Raw genomic sequence first — 7,020 nt, 5'->3', positions numbered from 1 at the left:
GCCGAGCTTCGAACGGTGAAGCTCGGTGAAATTCACGACTGCAAAAATAAATTGAAAGCAAATAATTGTATCTTCGCCCTCCGTGAGGATGGTGTTACCCAAATACTTCAGCAAAATGAAACCTGAAACCCCCTTAAGTTCCCAATAAAACAAGTGTGTAGACTTTGTGAGTGAGCTAAGAGAGCTAAAAGTGCCGAGAGACGAGCCTCCTCAAAAAGTCCTTACTCTCCTCTTTATATAGGTGCAGGGTTGATCTTCTGGAAGCCTTCGCAGAAATCTCTATTCTGCTCTTCAGCATTCGTGATCTTCCTCCGTCTAGTCATTTTTCCACAATGCTCACTTTTATCGCCATTTCCCATCACCATGCAAATCTTCCTCTTTCTTCCTAGGCCTGGCGAAACTCTCTACAAACCTGGCCTAAAAGATGTGTTAGACCCCGTAAATACACGAATTTAACCCTAATCAATGCATGAAATTAGCCTTATCAGAATGTATGATAGACGAACTAGGGTTTGTGAATGTTGAGCATGAATTCTGTGGTATTCGGACAGTAGGTTTCGACGAGTTTTTGAGCAACCAAACAATCTCTTTTTGGCACGAAATTTTAACCTGATAAAGTTTAAGATGTATTCTGTGTTGTGTCAAAATTCCAGCTTCTTTTGATGAAAGATGAACTTTTAACGAATTTTTCATTTGAATTGCTCAGTCCTGCCAGAATTTATGTTCTCGTTCAGTGAGTTTCATTTTTGATTTGACCGACCAAAAGATGTGATTTGGTGTTTAATTGGATTAAACTTGATGTGTCTACTGTGTAGTGACCAATGTTTAGGGTCATATGAGGTCGGATGGAGTTTTAATGATTTTTACAAAAAGACTGCGCAGTTCTGCCAGATTCTGGTGTTGTTGAATTGAACTTTGTTGACAAGTTTTAGTGAATTACATGATACATATGTGAATAAGGAATGTATCCTATGATGTGGTTATGTGTTGCATGTTGAGGTATGCTTGAGTGTTCATTTCGTTTAAATCGATGAACGTTGGGATAGGCAATATAAGAAAGCGATGGAAGGAACGATAGGGCATGCATGACAAATGTATTGATGGAAAGACTGATTGTGTTATGATCCTTCAGGAAAGTTTTGAAGGGGATGTGATGAGTGGTCAAAGCTCGCATACAAAAAGGTGAGATGGGTGTTTGCTCCGCCTGTTTTACGACAATTAGGCGCTCTCATCTAACCCAATCTGATCCTTCTGAAAAAAAAGAAAAAAAGAAAAAAAAGAAAAATAAATGGAAAGACTGATTGTGTTATGGTGTTGACAATGATTGTGGTGCGTACGTGGGTACAAAGAGCAAGGGTTGAAATAAACTTGTGAATTGTGTATAAGCAAGCAAGGTGGGGTTTTTTTTACTAAACCCCTTTTACGTTTCAAAATTTTGATATTGGAGTTATAAGGGTGGTTTAAAGTGTTATGTCATGCCATGGTTGTTTTGATATTGAGATTGTTGTCGGATGCCTAGTTCATTTGAGCTTGCTCCGTTAGGCTATAGGGCCCCAAACCCTATCAGGCTGTGTACACTGGTGGGATCAGGAGCCGTCCTTGCTAGTCGGCCGGTCTCATGGGCGAATAGTGTGGCCACACTTTCGTCGCACTGTGGAAAGATGATGTGGTTGTTGGATTGTTGAGAAAGTGAGGAGATTGATTGTTTGGCCAGAGTATGAAACTGTTTTTGTAATACTTGATGATATTTCTTTTCTAAACGTAAAACTCGAGTTCATTGTGGTATGAATGACATAACTATTATAAAATGTTTTCGGCATGAGCCCACTGAGTATACCAAGTACTTAGCCCTGCATATGTTTTCCCTACGTGCACGTTGAGCGGGATGTTGCGGCGGATGTTGAGTCGAGCTTTAGGAATTCCCGGATGCATCGTGTCTTCATACGTGGGCGTCATCCAATTACTCTCCTTTGATACTTGTTTTCTTCTGCCTTATTTGAAACTATTTTTTTCAGTCTTTCGCATTACTTTATACAGTTTTATGCCACTAAGTACTTTGAGACATTTATCCGCTGCTTAACCATTTTGTAGACTAAAACACTTTCTCTTGAAGTTAATTGAGTTTTCAATATAAATTGTCTTTACTATCCTTAGTAAGGGAGGTCGTGACATACGGACTTCTCAATATAAATTGTCTGAACTAGAAAGTGGTTTCTAATATTATCGCCACCCATGCCGTGGGAACAATAATCCTATGAAATTACAAGTTTTAGAAGTTCAAACGGAATTTATGAGGTAGCTTGATTTTGTTATCAACGCATGGGCATTGTTATGGGAGTGTGTTGTGGAAATAAAATTCTGTAATGCTAAATCTGATGGTCGGGCTTAGGCAACATTTGGGGGCCATGCCATGCTGTAGGCTCTGGACTATTCGTCGGTGTCGTGACTAGGAAAAGTATTAAAATTTTAATGCGTATTTACCTCTGCTTGAGGGTACAAAATTTTCATTTTACAGTTGTAAGATTTTGAAAAGGTTTATAGTTAATATATTCAATATTCTTACATAAGTTTATGACAAAAGGTATAAATATTCTAATTTGCAGTGCAACTTAAACCGTCAAGATGTCGTTCTATCCTCTTTCTGCAATAGTAAAAGAAAACAAACCCGAAGGGCAAAATTACATAGAATGGAAACAAAATTTGGACATCGTTCTCACAGCCGAAGAGTACAAGTTTGTGCTTACTACTCCTCAGCCACCAGTACCGGCGGCTAATGCTGCAGCTGCGGTACGTGAGGCGCATAGAAAGTGGCATAAGGCTAATGAGATGACTAAGTGTTATATGTTGGCCTCCATGTCAACAGTGCTTAATCATCAGCATGCAGCCATGGCGACTGCCACCGAGATTATGGAGAACCTCACAAATCTTTTTGGTACTTAGAATCGAACAGCCAAGTCTCAAGCCTTTCCGAGTATCATGTTGAAGAAAATGAAGGAGGGCTCATCTGTGAGGGATCACTTCCTCGAGATGATAAGTCACCTCAATCAAATTGAGGTGTTGGGAGGGACGATTGATCCCGAGTCCCAAGTTACCATTATCCTTCAGAGTCATCCCCCTAGCTTTCAGAAGTTCAAGCTCAACTTTGAGATGAACAAAAGGAATTACACCTTGGCTGAATTGTTGACTGAACTTCAGTCGACGAAGGACCTCATGGTCCAAGCTAAGGCAGCGATGTTTAGCTCGAAACACCATTCCTCTGGCCCTAAGCCTAGCGCAAGAAAGAAGAAAGTGCCGAACTAGGTTGTTGCCAAGAATGCTAAGGTAAAGAAGAAGAGGAAGGCTAACTCGAAGCTATAGTGGAAAGTGTTTCAAGTGTGGGAAGAAGGGGCATTGGAAGCCAGACTGTCCTAAAAAGGTCAAGGCTACAGGTATGCACCAAGCTCTAGTAGTTGAATCAAGCTTGACTTCAACATCAATTCATACTTGGGTTATTGACACTGGAGCCACTGATCATATTTGTTTCGATCCTGACTTAATGCAGGTGACAAGACCGCTACATGATCGTGAGATTGAAGTCCAGCTGGGCGACTCTACTAAAGTGGCAGCCGTTGCAGTGGGAGACTTTATTTACGTTTTAGTGGTGATAGATTTTTTATTTTGAAGAATGTTTTGTTGATACCTTCTTTTAGAAGAAATTTAATTTCAGTTTCTAAATTGGTTTTTGATGGATATTCGATTTCTTTTAATGACAATTGTGTTATTAAGAAAGACGGTTCTTATGTCTGTCATGGTATCATGGAAAACAATCTGTACACAATCACTTCTACACAGGTTAACAAACGTAAATCAGAACTCACTACAACATCGAAAGTTTCTCGAAAGAGAAAAGAACCTTCAAGTTCAATGAACGCAACGTAGTTATGGCACCTTAGACTTGATCATGCCAACCAAAGAAGGATTCATTCTCTAGTGGACCAAGACCTTATTAAAGGTCTATAGAAGGAGCCGTTTTCAACGTGCGAATCCTGCTTGGAAGGCAAGATGACTAAGAAACCTTTCAGGGTAAAAGGTAATAAGGCCAAGGAAGTACTTGAGCTCGTTCATACTGATGTGTGTGGACCAATGTCGACTGAGGAAAGAGGTGGTTTTTGATATTTCACCACCTTCATTGATGATTATTCGAAAATTGGATACGTCTATTTGATGCGCTACAAGTCTGAATCCTTTGACAAGTTCAAGAAGTTTAAGGCATATGCAGTGACACATCACGGTAAGAATATCAAATACCTACGATCTGATCGCGGATGTGAATACCTCAGTGTCGAGTTTTTGGACTACTTGCCAGTGTCGGGAATTGAATCCCAATTGACTGCGCCAGGCACACCCCAATAGAATGGCGTAGTTGAAAGAAGGAATAGGACCTTGTTAGAGATGGTCCGGTCGATGATGAGTTATGCACGGTTACCTATTTCATTTTGGGGACATGCCTTGCTTTCTGCGAGCCATATTTTACACAATTTACCATCAAAATCGGTTAATGTTACTCCGTATGAGTTGTGGACTGGGCGCAAGCTTAATCTAGAACATCTCAAGATATGGGGGTGTCCGACTTATGTTTTGGAAAAGGATCCAACTAAGCTAGAATCAAGGACTGAGGTATGTGTGTTTATTGGATACCCTACAGGATCGAAAGTGTATGAATTCTGTAGTCTCCAGGACAACAAAGTCATTGTGAGTACTCACACGATATTCTTAGAGGAAGACTTTTTTATGAATCATAAACCCAGCAGTGAAGTGGCTCTTGACGAGCTAACTTCAGTCACAAGTTCCTTTACAAGAGAACAAGTACCAAACGTACAAACTACAACAGAAATTTCAACTTCTATTCCTAATGTTGTAGTGCTGCGTCGCAGTGGGAGGGTTTCACATGAACCCGATAGATACATTGGTTTGGGGGAGTCCTCGGACCATACCTCACACGACAATGTATCAGATCCCTGGAATTTTGCAGAGGTACAGGCGGATACCGATAATTCGAATGAGTGAAAACAATGGATTCAGAACTACAATCAATGATAGACAAAGACGTATACGATTTGATAGTTCTACCTGAAGGTTGTACTGCCATTGAGAGCAAGTGGATATACAAACGTAAACGTGGACCCGATGGACGAGTTAAAGTCTTTAAAGCAAGACTAGTAGCCAAGGGGTATACCCAAAAGGAATGTATCGATTACGATGAGACCTTCTCCCTAGTGGCCATGCTCAAATTGATCCAGATACTATTGTCTATAGCAGCTTACACATAATATTTTATTGAAAATTTTCGTCCCCCCTGCATTGAGAAGTGGACGATTTTTTTCAACTCTCCTCTGTGAGAATTTCTGTCTTCTTTATTCGAGTCCTAGTGTTCTGGTGAGATCAGCCCACACTGATATCGGAATACGGTTCGGGAACCAGTCAGAAGATCCGTGGTCGAGTATTGATGATCGACACTTGACAAAGTAGCAAGCCATCCGCGATTCTTTGGAGAATCAAGAAGGTACAACTTCCGCTCCATAGAAAATCATGTTTTATGTTTTAATTAATCAAAAGCATGTTTTAATTCAAGTTATGAGCATGATACATGTGATAATTGCATGAATAGATTTTTTCTAAATAACTGCTAAATAGATCTAGTTCTTTGATTTATTCTTGCTTCCGCTGCCAACCCCATCATTATCAAGCGGAAGGGGGCTGCAGTGGTGTTTTGTGAGGCTGGGCAATCGGAAGAAGCCATAAATTACTGAGGTGAGATCACACTTAACCGGGAAGAAGCCAAAGGGCACTGAGGAAAAGTGGCAGACGCTCATAGAATTCATGATGAACAAATTTAGCAAAGCCAATGAAAAGAAACAGGCGTTCCTTGAGCTCCAAAATGAAAATATGACCAAAGCCCTATCGCTGATTGAGAGGATGACCAATCTGGCAGAGCAGAACAATCAAATGGCTCTCGAACTCCTGTCTGCTACTTTTAACTCAAAGGATGACACTCCAGATACAACCTCCACCAAGGTGTTAAGAAAAAGGAAGCCCATCACCACCACTAACCAACCACCCAATGAGATGCCTTACTCATCATCAACAAAGAAGATCAAGCTGGAAAGGCTATCTGGCTCTCAAGGAAGCCAGAAGAAGAACTAAAATAGCAGAACCAAGTAAATTTTAAATTTCTGGTTCAATTTCATTCTTGCCAGCCTGTTCATGCTCCTATCTATTTATATGTATGCACTGTGTGTTCTTCTCCCACTTAGCCCAATACATGGTCTAAGTGTGAGAAGTTTATATGAACAAATGTTTGCCTAGTTCTTATATTTATGCATTCTGTTCGTTTATATTTGTTCTTCTCCCACTTAGCCCAGTGCCGAGTCTAAGTATGATAAGTTTCTCTGTTTCCTTGTTATTATGTTTGTATATCTTTTATTTGACATTCTCCCACTTAGCCCATTGCATGGTCTAAGTGTGAGAAGTTTCTCTGCTTTCATTTTTAATGCGTTTGTTTTCAATTTGATATGTTTTAACTTCTCCCAATTAGCCCACTCTTTGGTCTAAGTGTGAGAAGTTTATTTCTCTGTTTTGACACTAAACACCCTGTGTTCCACTTCATCAATTCACTTGAGGACAAGCTGTAATGAAGTGGGAGGAGGGGGAACAGTTGGTGTAGTTAGTGTCAGCTTTATGTGTGTTCAAATTAGTTAATAGTAATATGTTAGTTGTTTTGAACTTATATGTTTTTAGATATAGACTGGTTTAAGAAAGTAAAGGCAAGATTCCCTTAGAAAGAGTGATTGAAGAAAGGATACATGTTGATTTGTGATATTCTCTCCTTTAATAAACAAAAATCTGTTTGGAGGATGTGAGAAAGACAAAAGTAACTTTAATCTTATCCCTCTATGAGTTAGAAGTCAAAGTATAACACTTTCTACAAAAATAAAAAAAAATAGAGAGGCTGCCATTGATGCTCAGGGGGAAATGACATAG

At 39.9% G+C, this 7,020-nt stretch overlaps 1 non-coding gene across 1 annotated transcript; it reads left to right on the top strand.

Moving 5' to 3' along the window:
• Positions 1-1,145: 1,145 nt before the first annotated feature.
• Positions 1,146-1,250, top strand: LOC121780498. The gene has a single exon (XR_006046040.1). It is a non-coding gene; the product is annotated as a small nucleolar RNA Z279/snoR105/snoR108 (small nucleolar RNA).
• The last annotated feature ends 5,770 nt before the right edge of the window (positions 1,251-7,020 follow it).

The sequence above is a fragment of the Salvia splendens genome, chromosome 19, assembly GCF_004379255.2.
Source record: "Salvia splendens isolate huo1 chromosome 19, SspV2, whole genome shotgun sequence".
NCBI classification, from domain to species: domain Eukaryota; kingdom Viridiplantae; phylum Streptophyta; class Magnoliopsida; order Lamiales; family Lamiaceae; genus Salvia; species Salvia splendens.
This window is presented reverse-complemented; position numbering and strand designations above follow the sequence as displayed.